Below are 15,447 nucleotides of genomic sequence, written 5' to 3'. Positions count from 1 at the left end.
GCCTGTGATCTTTCTTTAGGAGTAACAGCATGGTCTTCCAAATTAGCAGGTTCCCTTTCTGTGAATACTGATAACACTCCATCTCCAAGGACAGAAGCACTAAGCAGCCTCAACAGCATTACCAAGGCATCAATATGACAGCCTTTAGCACTTAATGACAGTCAGCGGACACTTTGAGCCTAGTGGTGAGCAAGTCTACTGTCTGGAGCAAGTGTGGCCACTGCCTGTCACTGGGGTTCCACCACTTCCCCATTCACCACAGCAAGTTGTTCATAGGCATGGCTGAAGATAAGATTATGTCACAGAAGTCACAGATTCTGTGACTTTCAGAGACCTCTGCGACATTTTCCGAAACAAAGTAGTCAGTAATCACCTCTGCTATTTCCACATTTTCTGTTATTGTCTTTCCCCCCTCACTGAGTAATGGGCCTCCTCTGTCCTTGGTCTTCCTCTCTCTTCTATCATCTTTGTATAACGTTTTCTTGTTACCCTTTATGTCCCTAGCTAGTTTGATCTCATTTTGTGCCTTGGCCTTTCCAATTTTGTCCCTATAATCTTGTGTTATTTCTTTATATACATTCTTTGTAATTTGGCTGAGATTCCACTTTTTGTAGGACTATTTTTTTATTATTTTTTTCAGTTTTACATCATTGAAGATCTCGTCATTAAGCCAGGGTGGTCTCTTGCCATACTTGCTACACTTTTTTAAATGGTGAGAGTAATGAACCATTGGAAAAGTTTACCAAGGGTCTTCACGCATTCTTCATCACTGAGAATGTTTAAATCAAGGTTGGATGTTTCTCTAAAAGATCTGCTCTAGGAATAATTTTGGGGAAATTCTCAGGCCTATATTATAAAGACTAGATGACCACAATGGTCCCTTTTGGCCTTTGAATCTACAAACATGTCCCCAGGAGTCAGCTAGAGGCATTTTGGCTGCAAGATTGGACCTGAACATACTGAAGGCATTTTTTTCTATTTATGACCCTGCTGAATTTCGCCCTGTGGGGAGAAATTCTCAGGTGACTGTGGTGCCTTGGAAATGTTAGACGAGGTGTCTATTTCACAAGGCTGAGGGATCCCATGACACACTGCGTGGATGAACGTTTAAGATGAGAAAAAATAATGACTTGAGGCCATAAAGTCTCCGCAGTGAGGAATGAATGTACAATAACACTTTCCATGCATGACTAAGAGCTGGCTAGTAAATGGTCCCAGAGCATCCTGGGTTTAATGTCTGGGTTGCCGTGGCCCACTGGTTCAATCAGCGGCCACTGGCTCCTCCACTTGGCATCTGTATTTGCTGAGGCCCTAACCTGTCCCACAGTTGCCCCCTCTCATTATATAATGTGCAAACTTCTCAGCTTGTGAGTTGTTCCTGGGTAGCAATCCTTGAAGCACCATGGTGTGTATGGGTGTACCAAGAGAAGCCACACTGGTGCCTGCCTTGGCATTTGCCACTACTGAGATTCCTCACCGCTGAGACACAGTCAGTGATTACCCGCCAGCCAAGGGAGCAGGTGTGATGGGAGGCATCTCACCCCCCACAGAGGAAGAGCGGTGGATAGCGTGGGGCAGCTGGGAGGTGGAGGGAGCGAGGGATGGCTGGGGAGCATGGAGAAGACACTGGCGACCAGCATGCTGTTGGAATAGGGGCAGCCTGGGATGCGGAAGTAGAGTGCAGACAGAGTTCAGAGTATGATGGGAGATTGAAGCAAGTGAGGAGCAAAGGTCAATGGTTCTTTCCACTAGTGAAATGCCTGAAGTTATGTAAATAACATTCCACAACAACAACAACTATTGGAAACAAAACTGAGTAAAGTTTGTGACAGAGAAGCTGTAGTTCAATGGCTTGTTAGGGCAAAGAGACCCAGAAACCCTCCCAATCACACTCGGGGCCAGGAAATGTCCCAGTGCTGGCCTTGGACTAACAGTCACAAAGAAAAATTTAATTTCAACGGAGCTGCCCACCTGTGTGTGTACATGCCACTCCGTGTCCCCACAACACCCAGCGCTGCTCACCTGTCCCTGTACACCCCCTGCCTGTCCCACAACCCTCAGCGCTGCCCACCTGTCCCTTTACATTCCACTCCCAGCCCCTAGAACCCACCAGTGCTGCCCGCCTGTCTGTGTACACCCCAATCCCAGCCCCCACAATCCCCAGTGCTGCCCCTTTTTCTTGTAAACCCCCCTGCCTGCCCCACAACCCCCAGCATAGCCCACCTGTCTGGGTACACTCCACTTGCTGACCCACAACCCGCAGCACTTCCCTCCTGACTTGTGCACGCTCTGCCTGCCCCACAACCTCCAGCACTCCCTGCCTGCCCCGTACATCCCCTGATTCCTGCCCCCACAATCCCCAGCACTGCCTGCCTATCCTTGTACACCCTGATTCCTTAACCTACAATCCCCAGCGCTGCCTGCCTGTCTGTGCTCCCCGCCCCCACAACTCCCAATGCTTCTCTCCTGTCCCTGTCTATCTGCTGCCTATCCCCATAACCCCCACCACTGCCTGCCTCTCCATGTACACCCCTCTCCCCACTTCGATAACCCTCACTGAACATCACACTCCCTGCCCCAGAACACCCAGTGCCTGAATAGGCCCTTCAGAACCATCTGTCTAGCCTGGAAGCGTTTTGCCTAGATGTGTGACACAGATGTAGCTACATTGAAATACAGATATGTAGTCAATATTCATAACTTCAGATTAAAAAATGATACATGCACACAAATAGGATACATGACCTGCCTTGCATAAAATGCATCATAATTATGCCATAAACATATCATAATAACATCACTATGAAGAATATGGGGAACAGTGTCACACAAAGATCAATGCTTCATTCCACCAGTGAAATGCCTGAAGTTCCACAAATAACATTCAACAACAACAATTGAATCATAGAATCATAGAATATCAGGGTTGGAAGGGACCTCAGGAGGTCATCTAGCCCAACCCCCTGCTCAAAGCAGAACCAATCCTCAACTAAATCATCCCAGCCAGGGCTTTGTCAAGCCTGAGCTTAAAAGCTTCAAAGATCGTGGAAACACCCAGGCTGCAGTTCTGTGGCCTGCAGGGAAAAGAGACCCTGAGACCCTCAAAAACGCTCTCGGGGCCAAGAAAGTTCCCAGCACTGACTTGGGACCAACAATCACACTGAAAAATTTAACTGCCTGTCCGTGTACATGCTGTTCCGTGCCCCCACAGTCCCCAGTGCTGCCCGCCTGTCCATGTACCACCCCCTGCCTCCCCACAACCCCCAGTACTGCCCACTTGTCCATGTATCCCCTGCCTCCCCACAACTACCAGCACCACCTGCCTGTCCCTGTACACCACCTGCCTCCCCCACAACCCTCAGCACCACCTGTGTGTCCGTATACACCCTGCTCCCCACCCCAATAACTCTCAGTGCTGCCTGCCTGCCTGTGTACATCTCACTCCCTGCCCCACAACACCCAGTGCTGGCCACTTGTCCATGTACGCCCCCCACCCCCACAACTTCCATCCCTGCCACACAGCGATACCCCTCACCCAGGACCAAAACCAGGTGCCAGACCCCACGGTAACAGCTGACAGAAATCCCTCCTCAGACACGGTTAAACTCAGTGTCTGCCTGCACTGGGGAAAAGGGGGAGATCAGCCTGGCCTGCCTTCCTGGGGCAGTGCAGCGTGTGCAGGGAAGGAGAGAGGGACAGACCCAGAGGGAGGGAGAGGATGTGGAGACTAAAAGGAGTCTGCGTGAGTAACTCTTCCTAAAAAAACAACACAAAATTTTCATGTATTACAGCTAATTAGAAACCTGGACACATCTTCCTGAGGCTGCTTTTCCGTGTCGGCAGTTGCTGACATTACCACAAGGCTGTAGTGGGGTTGCTCTCAGGAGGAGGGATGGTCCAAAGGGGGAAGGTGTCAGAGACAATCTGCTCCAGCGTGGTCCACACTGCATTACAGTTTGAGACATCCCCCTAGCACAGCACGCCTCATTATGACTCTTTGGTCTCTGCATTAGGCAGGATGTCCGTTCCTTATTTCACCCAGTTTCAGGACTCGAAGCCACTGTGATCTGGATACGGCATGTTGCCCCAAAAACACTCATTTTCGCTTCCTGGACATCCCTCGGTGAGATTTCCAACACCACCTGGTTTCCTCTCAGCCAGAAACGTGCTTTTCTTTTTTCTGCCGTTTGTTGGTTCCTGTCCTCTCCCGACCCAGGGATGCAGGTGCATGGAGAGAGCAGACCCATCTCCCTCTCTGAATTTTCTTTTTTATCCCAATTGTTCGGAACCTCTAAGCCTGTGAGTTTGAGATTTCAGCAACTCTCCTGTCAGTTCTTCCTTGGTCCAAATGACATGACCCACCCTTAGAGGCCACAGGATGACTCCAGTTGAAGTCATTGGAGGATCATGGCCGGTGTAAATCAGGCCATTTATTGAAGTCCCTACATGTGGATTTAGAGTGAACTCCTGGCCATTTTGGGAATTTTCTCACTGAATTCAAGGGGACCAGATTCACCCTCGGTGTTTAAGATCTGGCTTCAAGCTGCATAAATCACAGCTTCGGGTCCTGCTACAGAGAACACTATTGTGTTAGGCTGCTGAAAGAGTCTGAAGGAAACCGCCAGTGTATGTGGCGTTCTGAGGCCTGGCACAAAAGAGGGGCATTTCAAAACACAGGGGCTCTGATTTGGCTCTCAGAGAAGCCTTTCTCAATCTTCAGTGACCCACTGAAGGCAAATGGTGGGAGAAGAATCTGGCCAGTGTGTGACCCATTCTTGTTGTGAACCCTCTGGTAACACAGATACCCACGGCAGAGGGTTTGGCTGTTCTACCTAACAGGGCAATGAAGTTCCTGAATTGGAAAACTTGAACGAATCAGAGGAAAAAACACACAGACCCCCCAAAAAAGGAAGCTACTGAGACAGACAGAAGGGCAACTCACCAAAATCCTGGTCAGCAGAGAGAGAAAATCTCCTTACTGCAACAGAAAGGCAGCGCCCTGAGACTCACTCTATGAATCGCACATGTCTGATACTCGGCATGCTGGGCAGTGACCTTTATTATTCCCCTGTACAGTCCCTGCAGACTCTCAGATTGGCCAGGACTCCCAGACAATTCCCTTGGCTCCGTGAACTGAAGATAGAAGAGCAGAAAATAGACCCTGGAGAACTTCGACTTGAGAGCCTCCCCCGGGAGTGAAGAAATGATTCCCTGATACCAGGGGCTCATATTATCAGGGCAAACTGAGTCTTGCAGACCCTTCAGGCTAGCAATTGATGATGGCTTTCTTTTTTGTGTTTAATGTACTGCCATTTCACTATGTGTGTGAATGCTGCCATAAGGGACAGGACCAGTCTACCACTGCATACCACCCATGCAGTTGTAATATCCAGTCCATTAGCCTCCAAAAAGTCACTGCCACCGTGTGGAGGCCAAATGATGTGACCCTAAATTAAGGCAGGCCAAAAGGCATTGGAAAGGTTTTCTTCTCCCACAATACTGTCCTCAAAGGTTTTTACCAATATCCCTTTGTGAGGTCTAAAGTGGATATGTATCTGGCAACTCCCAACTGTTCAAATAGTCCATCTAATCTCTGCATGAGGTAAGCATCACATTTCAAGAATGTTTTGATGTTTCAGAAATCGATGCAGAAATGAGTTGTGTTACCCTGTGTCAGGACTGGTACAATGGGACTTCTCCACTCACTTTATGATTCCTTCACCACTGTGAGGACCAAAATGACCAGGAGTTCATCTCGTATGGTATCCCACATTTAACAAGGGAACAGCCACGGAGTTTGCCTGGTTTGTTGCCCTGGGCCATTTCAGTATGGTGGTATTTTAGCTTGATGTGCCCTGCTGGGATGAGAACACAGTGGTAAAGGAATCAAACCACTGCAACATCTCAATCTTTTGTTCAGGCTACAGTCCCTCAACCATGCGTGTGTGACAGGTGCCTGAGGGCCTAATTAGGGCTCTGAAGGTATGACATTCATGAGTTGTCAGCCCTGGAGTGCAGTCTGGGAGCCGTGGTAGATGCTGTGCCACTCAAAGCACTCAGCTCTTTTGCCAGTGAGTCACCCTCTCCAGGCCCTGTTGTCACCCAAAACGACAGCAGATGGCACCACAAACCCAAATGGAGCTACCTGAGGGCTTAGCTATGCCATCCAAATACAAACAGCAGACACCAGCCAATTTCCCAGGCTCCCCGTGCTCACCCTCCACCCCCACCCACACTGGAGTATAAACCCAAATTCATCCTGTCTAGACATGCACAGGGAGCTGTACAATGTCAGCTCATGAACAGAATTTGCCCTCTCCAGGTCAACGCAGACTACCTAGCAAATAAACAAAACTGCAAACTAAACCTAAGATACTAGATAGATTGGATATGAATTACCAGTTTTTCACCCTGGCTGGTGATACAAACAGTTCACCAGGTTTGCATATACTGACTAGAAATCCTTTTAGCCTTGGACCAGAACTTCCCCCAGTTCGGTCTTTGTTCCTTGGATATTCCCAGGAGTTCTCTTGTGTGGGGAGTGAGGCCACTAGATGATGTTACACCCCACCTTAGAGATGTTTATCATATGCCAGGAATCCTTTGTTCCAAAAACAGTTCCCATTCCAGTTTTGGGAAAAAGACAGGTACCCAAAATGGAGTTCAGTGTCATGTGGTCTGGTCAAATGCCATTTAATACCCTGCTGAGTCATAGCAGCCATTCTATATAGGCTGTCTGGAGTGTTCTCAGCAAGGTTCAACAGGTGAGGGATAAGCTTGTGCTAAAGCCTATTGTTTCCCATAAAGGCTCATTACCCTGAGTAGGCCCTTCACAACCAGCTGTCTAGACTGGAAGCATTTTGCCAGTGGGTGTCATGCAGGTGTAACTACATTTGAAATACAGATACATAGTCTATATTCTTAACTTCACATACAAAAATGATACATGCCCACAAATCTGTATAATATGCTTAATGCTGTAAACGGGGCCAAGTATAATTATCTTCCGTATATAGCTATTAATATTCATTATATGGACATTCATATTTGGGAGCATTGTAGTAAATGGTGGTATTTACATATTAACTTAAATAAAAGAGTGTGATGTAATTAATTTGGGGCTTACTCGAGAACTGGGTTGAAGAGAACAAGAACCGCAATAGAGAAGTCTGTTTACTCAATCCGCCTCTGGGTCCTCCTGCTCCTTCTTTCCATCTCTAACAGTCTTCTTCAATCGAACAACATATTCTGAGTCATCATCCAAGATTGCCATAACACAAAATGTATGGCAGAATGCAGGTAAAACCATGGGGCAGTAGACATAGAATTCTCCCCCAAGGAATTCAGTCACAAATATAATTAACATAATATTTTTTTAACGAGCATCATCAGCACAGAAACATGTCCTCTGAATGTTGGCTGAAGCATGAAAGGGGATATAGACGTTTAGCGTATCTGGCATGGAAATACCCTGCAACGCCGGCTACAACAGTGCCCTGTGAACGTCTGTTCTCATTTTCAGATGACATTGTAAATAAGAAGCGGGCAGCATTATCTCCCATAAATGTAAACAAACTTCTTTGTCTTAGCGATTGGCTAACCAAGGAGTAGGACTGAGTGGACTTGTTGGCTCTAAAGTTTTATAGTGTTTTATTTTTGAGTGTAGTTATGTAACAAAAAATTCTACCTTTGCAAGCTGCACTTTCACGATAAAGAGGTTGCACTGCAGTGTTTGTATGAGGTGAATTAAAATACTATTTATCTTTTTTACATGCAAATATTTGTAATACAAACGATCATAGAAAGTGAGTGCTGTCAACTTTGTAGTCTGTGCTGTAATGTAAATCAGTGTATTTGAAAATGTATAAAAACATCCAAAATATTTATAACAAATGTAACGTGGTATTCTATTCTTGCTTAACTGTGTAATTAAAATTGTGATTACTCGGGATTAAATTTTTAAATCAAGTTAACTCAAAATAAATTAATCACTTGATTTAACTGTGATTAATTGAGAGCCCTAATTATCAATGATCACAGAATCATAGAATCACAGAACTGGAAGACACCTCAAGAGTCCATCTGGTCCAGGCCCCTGCACTCTTGGCAGGCCTAAGAATTATCTAGACCATTCCTGACAGATGTTTGCCTAACACGCTCTTAAAAATCTCCAATGAGGGAGACTCCACAATGTCCCTAGGCAATTTATTCTTGTCCTTAACTACCCTGAGAGTTAGAAAGTTTTTTCTAATGTCCAACTTAAACCGCCATTGCTGCAATTTAAGCCCATTGCTTCTTCTCCTGTCCTCAGAGGTGAAGAAAAACATTGTTTTCTTCTTCCTCCTTGTAACATTTTAGGTACTTGAAAACTGTTATCATGTCCTCTCTCAGTCTTCTCTTTTCCAGACTAAACAAACCCAGTTTTTTCAATCTTCCCTCATAGGTCAGGCTGTCTAGACCTTTAATCAATTTTGTTGCTCTTCTCTGGACTCTCTCCAATTTGTACACGTCCTTCCTGAAATGTGGTGCCCAGAACTGGACACAAAACTCCAGCTGAGGCCTAATCAGAGCAGAGCGGAAGAATTACTTCTCGTGTGTTGCTTAAAATTCTCCTGCTAATACATCCCAGAATGATTTTCGCTTTTTCTGCAAGAGCGTTAAACTCTTGACTCGTATTTAGCTTGTGATCCACTATAACTCCCCATCCCTTTCTACAATACTCCTTCCTAGGCAGTCATTTCCCATTTTGTATGTGTGCAACTGACCGTTTCTTCCTAAATGGACTACTTTGCATTTGTCCTTATTGAATTTCATCCTATTTACTTCAGACCATTTCTCCTGTTTGTCCAGATCATTTTGAATTACAATGCTATGCTCCAAAGCACATGCAACCCCTCCCAGCTTGCTATCATCCTCAAACGTTATAAGTGTACCCTCTATGCCATTATCTAAACCATCGATGAAGATATTGAACAGAACCGGAGCCAGAACTGATCCCTGTGGGACCCCACTCATTGTGCTCTTCCAGCATGACTGTGAACCACTGAGAACTACTCTCTGGGAACAGTTTTCCAACCAGTTTTGCACCCACCTTATAGTAGCTCCATCTAGGTTGCATTTCCCTAGTTTGTCATGCAAGACAGTATCAAAAGCTTTCCTGAAGCTTGACCACATCTACCGCTTCCACGCTCTCCACCAGGCTTCTTACGCAGTCAGAGAAAGCTGTCAGGTTGGTTTGACATGATTTGTTCTTGACAAATCCATGCTGACCGTTACTTATCACTTTATTATCTTCGAGATATTTGTAAATTGTGTTAGGATATAGATATTCAGGCCTGTCTGCAAAGGCCTGTACTTTAAGAATTTAGGAGTATTCTTATAACTTGGCTAGTTATATAGGTATAAAAGAAAGAATCAAAATCACTGTCTGCCGGTGTAAGGGCCTTCTCTTCCTGTGAGAGTCTCAGGCCCTGTTCTTAGGCTAAGGCCTTTGGCTAAGCAGCAGAGGCAGCCATTGGGCTGTTAGGATACAATCCTGTCCTGTCCTGATAATGCCTATCTCCTGCAGAGAAAGGGAAGTGCCTAGAAGATGTAAAAGGAAACTTAGTTTGTTAGCATCCTGTCTGGCAAGAACTCACTTATCAATAGCTGAGATGTGGAATCCTCACTTCTGTATTGTTTTGTCATTATAGTTCCCACTTTGCCATTGTTTGTCTGTATAATCTCTGTCTGGTTCTGTGATTGCTCCTGTCTGCTGTATAATCAGTTTTGCTGGGTGTAAACTAATTAAGGTGGTGGGATATAATTGGTTACATAATCATGTTACAATATGTTAGGATTGGTTAGTGAAATTTCAGGAAAATGATTGGTTAAGGTATAGCTAAGCAGAACTCAAGTTTTACTATATAGTCTGCAGTCAATCAGGAAGTGTGTGGGGTGTGTGTGTGTGGGGGGGAATTGGAACAGGGAATGGGGGTAAGGAAATTGGAACCACATTTTGCTAAAGTGGGAAATGGGAACAGGGAATGGGGGTAAGGAAACTGGAATCCTGTTTGGCTAAGGGCAGGAATGGGAACAGGGACACAGGAGTAAGGTTCTGTGGTGTCAGAGCTGGGAAGGGGGACACTAAGGAAGGAAACTAGAATCATGCTTGCTGGAAGTTCACCCCAATAAACATCGAATTGTTTGCACCTTTGGACTTCGGGTATTGTTGCTCTCTGTTCATGCAAGAAGGACCAGGGAAGTAAGTGGGTGAAGGAATACGCCCCCTAACAAATCGATTGCTTAATTATTTGCTCCATTATCTTTCCAGATACAGAAGTTAAGCTGACTATTCTGTAATTCCCTGGGTTGGCCTTATTTCCCTTTTTGTAGATAGGCACTATATTTGCCCTTTTCCAGTCTTCTGGAATCTCTCCCATCTTCTATGGCTTCTCAAAGATAATCGCTAATGGCCTCAGTCAGCTCATTGAGTATGATGAATTTCATGAGGCCCTGGTGACTTGAAGACATCTCATTTGTCTCAGTTATTTTTCCAGGGTGGTATGAATATTAAGATTTAATTGAAGTTACTCTGGATTTACTCTGCAGTAACTGAGATCCAAATCAGGTCCCAGGAGTTTGAATCTTGTGTAACTTAGTGGCAAAAGTAAGAGAATTTCACATGCAACTTACTGAAACCAATAGGGTCTAACATTCTCCTCTCTCCTCAAAAGCAGGAGTATCCTGCCAATGATGGTCTCCCAAACCGACAAACAATAGCTGGATCAGTGGCAGGTTGGGAAGACAGCACAGAGCAGGGGTATGATAAATGAAGTGTGTGTGTGGGGGGGTAGCTCCCTTTTATGGACACTCACCCAGCTAGTAGCTATAAAATTCCTCTTAGTAGGTGTTCTCTAATTGCTCTGCCTGTAAAGCGTTAAAAAGTCTCACTGCTATGCATACGTAAGAGGAAGTGAGTGGGCGCCTGGCCAAAAGAGATAATGGGGAGGCTAGAACTTTTTAAAATTGAAAAAAGACTCCCCTTCTGTCTGGCTCTTGTTGTTCTCCCAGGGAGAGGCGGACAGGGCTGCAGCTCTGCTGTTAGACGCTTGGGCCATGTATGAAAAAATTATCAGTCTCATACCTAGAAACTTCTCATTTAAAACCCCAGATATTTCAGTAGATCAGGAAATGTCTAGGAAGATGCAATTAGATTTATCTCTCTTTTTTTTTTATGGCTTGTGGATTCCTCTTTGCTAACCCAAGGTGCTTTTGTTTTCCTTGTAACCTTTAAGATGGACCTCGAGAAAGCTATTCTTGGTGCTTAATCCTGGTAGTTGCTCTTTTAAAATCTAGCAATAATCTGATTTCCCAGTAGTACTTTCTTCCTTTTTTTATTAATAAAATTTACCTTTTTTAAGAACAGAATTGGATTGTTGTGTCTTAAGAGGTTTGTACACATGTTGTTTAATTAGCTGGTGGAAACAGCTGATTTCCTTTTATTTTTTCTCTTTTTCATCTCTTCCCTGGAAGGGGCGGGGCAGTGAAAGGGCTTGAGGGTACCCCACAGGAAGGAATTCCCAAGTGTGCCTTCCTGGGCTCTCAAAGGGGCTCTGCACTTGGGTGGTGGCAGCATCTACCAGTCCAAGGTCAGAGAAAAGCTGTAACCTTGGGAGTTTAATACAAACCTGTGTACGGGGAGACTTTGGCAAACCAGTAAAGTGCCTGAAACCACTATGGCTTATTGCTAAAAGCAGCCAAGTCATCAGGCTGTAAACTGGCCATTCAACACTCTCAGTTTGACAGAGGTAGGAATGTGAGGGCGGGGGGGAGGTTTGGGTGCCACAGAAAAGGCAGCTTGACCCCGCGTCCTTCCTGATAGCAATTGTGTTGAAGTGGCTAATACATGCATTTTCGAAGAGCAGGATGTACCCCAGGAATGTCTACTGGGGCCTCATGGCTGAAAAGTCTGGAAAAACCCAGCCCTGGTTAATCGATAATCAGAAGGAACCTCTTGCTTGACTATTGAAACTGCTTACTTAACAAGTTTTCTTTAAGGGAAATGTCATTCTATGACTAATGTATAAATAAGGGGGAAAAGTTTGAGGTAGTTGGACTTCTTTTTGGACTTTCTCTCTGGATACATCTTGCAGTCCCCACTGGCAGACGGAAGATTTGGCCACCGGAAGCCTTCCCCTGTGCCACTCGAGAGCCACACTCAGCTTTGGTAATGATCAAGGGTTGGGGGTGTTTTACTAACCTTTTGCGGACGTGTGTTAGTGCTTGAGTCTAAGTCAAGTCAAGTGAAACCAGCCTTGTGTTGTCCTGTTTGTGCCAGCCATCTATCGGACTGACGGCTGCGTCTCCCCTGATTTATTTCCTGACACCACCTCGCACAGAGTAAAAGTTACCAAGAGCTGTGGGTTGAAAGAACCCTGGGTAACACCTGGAGTGGTCAGTATTAATTTGTAGAATCCTTGCAGGCCCCCACCTTCTGCACTCAAAGTGATAGTGTGGGGAATTCGCCTTAAGAAGGGTCTTTCCCAAATAGCGTGTGTTTGTCTGTTTACTCTGTAAAGGGCCGACAATCCACAGGCAGGAAAAACTCAGCCTTTTAAACCACTCCTTGGTAACCCAGACCCTTCCCAATGAAAAAGAATCTCAATACTGAGCATTTGTACAACAGCAGCACCAGATCATAAAGATGAGCACCCAGAGTCAAGCCAGTAACTGGGGTTTTGTAGTAGAGAGAAATGAATGTGACATCCAAGGTGCAGGAACTGCCTCTCTCAGGCTCATGTACATATATATATATATATATATTTATATATATAAGTCCCCTTGTCACCACAGGGTTTCCTGATCTCCAGAGAACTTGGAGCTGTGAATGTTCCTCTTCCTCTCATTAGCTGCCACCTGGGTATTCATCTGTATCAGACATTTGCATGAGATATTCACTTTATTAACTATTGAATGGGATTTTTATAAGAAATGTATACCATATCCCCTGAGACAGACTTGGTGTCTCACAGGGCGGGTGATCCTATTTTCAGCTTTTCACCTCTAAGAGGCTGGTTGAAATTGGGCTCAGTGGGAGAGGAATCGTAACTGTTTCATACACAACATACTCCCCTGCTGAGAGCACTTCCCATCTTCAAAGGGTTTTACAAACATTCACTTAATTATCCTTCTCTCGTGGATCAGATCAGAGATCCTGACAGTGAACAGTGCCAGATGCTTCAGAGGGATCAGAAGCTGCCTCTGAGTTTTGTGGGCTCTGCTGTCCCTCTGTAGGGTTTGGGTGCCACTCACAGTAGCTTGTGGATACCTTCATTATACAAACTCCCTCCACCCTCGCTATCTTTAACAGTGGGATAGTTCACAAGGTCACTGTTTCAATGATCAACCTTAAGTTACAAAAAGACACAAAAACAGGAATATACATTCCATTCAGCACAGCTTATTTTACAAGCCATTAAACAAAAGAAAATCTAACGCATTTTCTAGCTAGATGACTGACCAATTTTACAGGAGTTGTAAGGGTGCATTCCTGATCTGTTCCCAGCAAAAAAATCACAGAGACAGACAGAACCCTTTGTTCCCCCCCCCTCCAGATTTGAAATAATCTTATCCCCTCATTGGTCATTTTCGGTCAGTTGCCAGCGGGCTTACCTTAGCTTCTTAACCCTTTACAGGTGAAAGGGTTTTGCCTCTGGCCAGGAGGGATTTTATAGCACTGTATACAGAAAGGTGATTACCCTTCCTTTATATTTGTGACATATGTGTATATATGTGCAGTATGTATGTTTACATACAACACCACGTTATACCCAAGCATAATTATGTTTTTCCAATCTGGTGTTGTTGTCTGGCCCTTTTACTTTGGTGCCTCAGACAGCAACACGTTTATTAGGGTAATTAGAGTTATCACCTGTATCATCCCTACGAGTAGCCTGAGTGTTTTGAAATACTGGGATAGGCATTGTTACAGTGTGTTTCACAGTGCTATGTGTATGAGACGTGAAACAGACATTGGGAGTAGTGACATTACAAAAGAGGTCTTTCTTTATGAACGTCTTCTAATTAGTTATTACACAGTACTGTCCATTCATGTTATAGGTTACTCTTACAGCTGGTTGATGCCCTCTGGTAAAATTTACTGGGCAGGGAACAGGAATGTCTAGTTTCTTTGGTCCAGGGGTTGCATTGTTCTGTCATACACCAGTAGCTGACGTAGATCCACTTTTCTCTTATGGATGCTGTCTTCCAGAGAGCCTACTGAATGGACAGTCAACAATTTATCTAATATTGCTGTGTCAGGATGTAGTGTTGGAACCCAGACACTGAGCAAGATTGTTTAGAATAACATGGGCCTCCGTTAGGATGCAGTGTCACTAACACAAATTATGACTGGTACTAAGAAGGAAATTGTTTCTCCTTTTTGTAGGTACTATGTAACATATTGTTTACCACATTTTTTTCCCTTCCCTTCATGTTGTTTGCTGCTATTTGTTTGTTGATTTTCACCTATGTGTTGGTTAAAGAGTTTTTTCAATGCTACGCACATTGTAAATGACTCAGAGCAATAATGCCATACAGCAATAGTGCAGTCATACAGCATTAATACAGTTGCTATTACGTAGTATCCACGTTTAATTTAATTGTGGTGATTTTTAGCTGATTGCCACCTTAATTCTCCATATATGGTAGATTGAGGTTTATTTGACAAATCTCTTTTTTATAAAGCACTTCATTTTCCTTTTCTTCATGCTGGAGTAGTCCAAATAGCAAATAAAGGGGATCCATCAAGTCCAGCATTCAGATGAGAGATGTATGCTTCCCTCTCAGGGCATGCCTGCAGCAGGCCCTCCCTTCCCTCAGAGAGGGACATTTGGGCAGCTGTTCAGGGAGAAATTCTGCCTTCCCTCAGCTGAACTCCCTTGGAGCTGCTGGTAGCTGTTCTCCTCTCCTCTCTGGTCTGCCACAAAATGAGCTGCTCCCCTGCCATTTTGCCCTTCTCAAGCACTTCTCTTCAGACTGGATTTGTCTGACTCATTTTCCTGATCATTTACCTGCTGAACGTTTGGCTCCTTTCAACTCAACTTGAAAAGTAGCTACAAGTTCAGTGGCTTTGGAAAGTAATACTGCTGCTTTTTACTACAGGTCTGTGTCTTTGGATAGTGGCAGTTTTGAAACAGCATTTACCATTTCCACAATCTTTCTTTGAAGCACAATGAGAAAAACTGAACTAAAATTTTCCAATAATTTCTTGAAAGTTGAAGGTTCATAAACATCAGCGGCCTTTTTTGTTCAGGAGAATTATTTCTGTGGGTGCCATCATTGTGTCTAAAATCTGAGAGGAAGCAGTGAGATCAAAGAAGGAGATGGAGCAAATTGATTTAGTCTGCAGAAAAGAAGAGTGAGGGGGGATTTGGTAGAAGTCTTCAAGTACCTAATGGGTGGTTT

The sequence above is a fragment of the Natator depressus genome, chromosome 1 (assembly GCF_965152275.1).
Source record: "Natator depressus isolate rNatDep1 chromosome 1, rNatDep2.hap1, whole genome shotgun sequence".
NCBI classification, from domain to species: Eukaryota; Metazoa; Chordata; order Testudines; family Cheloniidae; genus Natator; species Natator depressus.
The sequence above is the reverse complement of the archived record's forward strand: the minus strand, read 5'-3'. Positions refer to the sequence as shown.